This window comes from Orycteropus afer, unplaced genomic scaffold (genome assembly GCF_000298275.1).
Source record: "Orycteropus afer afer isolate SDZICR_OR568_19922 unplaced genomic scaffold, OryAfe1.0 scaffold00015, whole genome shotgun sequence".
NCBI classification, from domain to species: domain Eukaryota; kingdom Metazoa; phylum Chordata; class Mammalia; order Tubulidentata; family Orycteropodidae; genus Orycteropus; species Orycteropus afer.
The window spans coordinates 22,447,975-22,451,990 of NW_006921602.1; positions in this window are offsets into that span (position 1 = coordinate 22,447,975).

The following is a 4,016-nucleotide window of genomic DNA, read 5'->3' on the forward strand; positions in this document are numbered from 1 at the left end:
CCAGAGGAATTATGGGATGACATCAAGAACATCATCCATGAAGAAAGCAAAAGGGCATTAAAAAGACAGGAAAGGAAGAAAATACCAAAATGGATGTCAGAAAAGAGTCTGAAACGTGTCCTTGAATGGAGAGTAGCTAAAGCAAATGGAAGAATTGACAGGATAAAAGAGCTGAACAGAAGATTTCAAAGAGCAGCTTGAGAAGACAAAGTCAATTCCTATAATGAAATGTGCAAAGACATGGAGTTAGAAAACCAAAAGGGAAGATCATGCTTAGCATTTCTCAAGCTGAAAGAACTGAGGAAAAAATGTAAGCCTCAAATTGTAATATTGAAAGATTCCATGGGCAATATGTTGAATGATGCAGGAAACATCAAAGGAAGATGGAAGGAAAACACAGAGTCATCATACCAAAAAGAAATGGTAGATGATTACTCATTTCAGGAGGTGGCATATGATCAAGAACCAATGATTTTGAAGGAAGATTTTGAAGTTTCACTGAAGGAATTGATGAAAAACAAGGATCCAGGAATTGACCAAATACCCACTGAGATGTTTCAACAAACAGATGCCACACTGGAGGCACACACTGAGCTATGCCAAAAGATTTGAAAGACAGCTACTTGGTCAACTGACTGAAAGAGATCCATATTTTTACTCATTCCAAAGAAAGGTAATCCCACAGAATGTGAAAATTATCAAACAATATAATTGATACCACACGCAAGTAAAATCTTATTGAAAATAATTCAAAAATGGTTGCAGCAGTATATTGAGTGAGAACTTCCAGAAATGCAAGCTGGATTCAGAAGGGGATGTGGAGCAAAGAATATCATAGCTGATGTCAGATAGATGTTGGCTCAAAGCAAAGAATACCAGAAAGATGTTTACTTGTGTTTTATTGACTATGCAAAGGCATTCGATTGTGTGGATCATAACAAGTTGTGGATTACATTGAGAAGAATGAGAACTCCAGAATACTTATTTTTACTCATGAGGAACCTGTACATAGACCAGGAGGCTGTCATTTGAACAGAACAAGGGGATACTGCATGTTTTAAAATCAGGAAGGGAGTGTGTCAGGGTTGTATCCTTTTATCATACTTATTCAATCTGTATGCTGAGCAAATAATCTGAGAAGCTGGACTATATGAAGAAGAATGTGGCATCAGGATTGGAGGAAGACTCATTAACAACCTGAGATACACAGAGGACACAACTTTGCTTGCTGAAAGTGAGGATGACTTGGAGCACTTACTGATGAAGATTAAAGACTACAGTCTGCAGTATGTATTACACCTCAGTATAAAGAAAACAAAAATCCTCACAACTGGACCAGTGAGCAACATCATGATAAATGGAGAAAAGATTTAGGTTGTCAAGGACTTCATGTTGCTTGGTTCTACAATCAATGCCAATGGAAGGAGTAGTCAAGACATCAAAAGACGTATTGCATTGGGCAAATCTGTTGCAAAAGACCTCTTTCAAGTGCTGAGGAGCAAAGATATCTCCCTGAAGACTAAGATGCACCTAACCCAAACCATGGTATTTTCAATAGCCTCATATGCATGTGAGAGCTGGACAGTGAATAAGGAAGACTGAAAAAGAGTTGATGATTTTGAGTTATGGTGTTATCGAAGAATGCCAAAAGTACTGTGGACTGCTAAAAGAACTAACAAATCTGTCCTGGAGGAAGTGCCACTGGAATGCTCCTTGGAAGCAAGAATGGCCAGACTTCGTCTCACCTACTTGGTCATGTTGGTTGTTGTTGTTGTTGTTGTTGTTATTATTTGCCATGGAGTTGGACTGAACTCATAGCAACCCCTCCTTGGGTTTCCAAGGAAGTATCACACGGAAGTAGATTGCACAACCTTCCTTCTGAGGAGTGGCTGGTGGGTTTGAACCACCAGCCTTCTGGTTAGCAGTCAAGTGTCTTTGGCACTACGCTACCAGAGCTCCTGGTCATGTTGGTAGAAGGGACCATTCTCTGGAGAAGAATGTCATACTTGGTAAAGTGGAGGGTCAACAAAAAAGGAGAACACCCACAACAAGACAGAATGACACAGTGGCAGCAGCGATGGGCTGAGGTATAGTAGAGATCATGAGGCTGGCACAAGACTGGGCAGTGTTTCATTCTGTTGTACATAGGTCACTATGAGTTGGAGGCAACTCAATGGCACATAACAATAACAACAATATTCTTAATGTTTCTAGGTAGGAATGCCATGGCTCAGGCCAGATGCTGTGGTTATGTCACCACTTCCTCCAGCTACAACCACAAGTCCAAGGCTCTGCCACTGGGCCTTGCTGGGCCTTGCCTTGCCAAAGTGAAGACCCCTGCACAGGATCTCCTGAGCTTCTGCCACTAGACCTTTCTAAGCCTCTATAACCAGGTCCCACCATGCTACCCAGTCCTGCATAGTTCTCTTGACTACTAACCAGAAGGCTGGCAGTTCAAACCCACCAGCCACTCCTCGGAAGGAAGGTTGGGCAATCTACTTTTGTAGTGATACTGCCCCGGAAACCCAAGGAGGGGTCACTATGAGTTGGGTTTGACTTGATGGCACATAAAAACAACAACAGCCCTTGGGGGGAAGGTGTGTAATCCCTGTACAGGGCACACTGAAGTCTCTCTTACCTTGCACAGCTCTACTGGCTCCACTGGCAATCCTCTTGCCCAAAGGTGCTCTGTTTTCCCTCTGTGGGGCAGCAAGTCCACTCCTTCTGTCTCTCGCCATCTCACACTGTCTTCAATGTTACATTTCTTTCTCCTGGGTCCAGAAGGTTCTCAGCACAGGGACCCTGGGTCCTTAGTCCAAAGGATGTGCTCTGCTCCAGACTCTTCTTGATGGTAGTAAGGTCCCCCTGAACCTCTGTGGGCTGTCTTTGTATAAGTGGACTCTCATTTTCAAGGAATGGCCTCTCTGTAGTACTGACCATAAATCACTCAATTTGCATAGTCCCAGCAAATCATTTTCTGGGTGTTAAAAGACAATGGTTAGAAAGGCCCTAAAAAAGCAGTTCATTACACTGCACCTCACTTAATAAATCTCACTTGCCACAACACAACAGTCAATCCCAATTTCTTTCTCCTTTATAAACTTCCCAAATTCTCTCAGCCAGAATTTACTGGCTTTTGCCATCCTGAGTACTCCTTCTCATCTTTAAGATCTGTCCTTTTCCTTCTGCAACTCTCCAACTTTTCCAATAGATCAATCAAACTATTTTTCTTCTTCCCCAAACCACCAATCTCTTAATAAGGCCAAGGAAGTGACCTTGCCAAGAAAGAATTTTCCTTCACTGAGGAAGAAAGGAGAGAGGCTGTGAATAATCAGACATTTTTTTTTTCCTGTCAAAAATGCATAAAATTTGTTGGCAGCCACTTCACTTGTTGCTGAGATTACATTGACAGTAAACTAAAATAATTCAGTGTTTTGATGTTAAGTGAAATCATCTCTACCTTTACTGGAGTAGTTTTGTGTGTGTTTTTTTTCTTTTTTTTTTAACATACATGCAAAACATTTAATTGCTTCTTGATAACTTCTGGCTTCATGTTCCAAAATTTCGGGCTCTTTGAAAACCTTTTTTTCTGTCATCTAACATATTAGAATTATTTCTAGTTTTACAAACTTGATAGCTTGGGACCACCACCTGAATATGAGTCAGCAGTATAGTGTGGCTGTTTTTACTAAGCTAACTATGATAGTGAAATACATTAATAGGTGTATTAATCCAAGATTAAATCCAAGAGCTAGGAAACTGTCCCTCTGCTGAATTTACAATTGGTCACACCCTAGGCACTAGCATTTTAATGCACATGTGAAAAAGCAGAGAAGATTTAAGATCAGGCAAACAGAAAAGAAATGGGGTGGGGAGTGGTTAAAGCAGTTGGGATTGTGTAACCCAGAGAAGAAAAACTTTTACATATTTATAAAGACTATAGAGAAGAAGGGAACTCTGGTAGCATAGTGCCTAAAGCACTTGACTGCTAACTAGAAGGCTGGCGGTTCAAACCC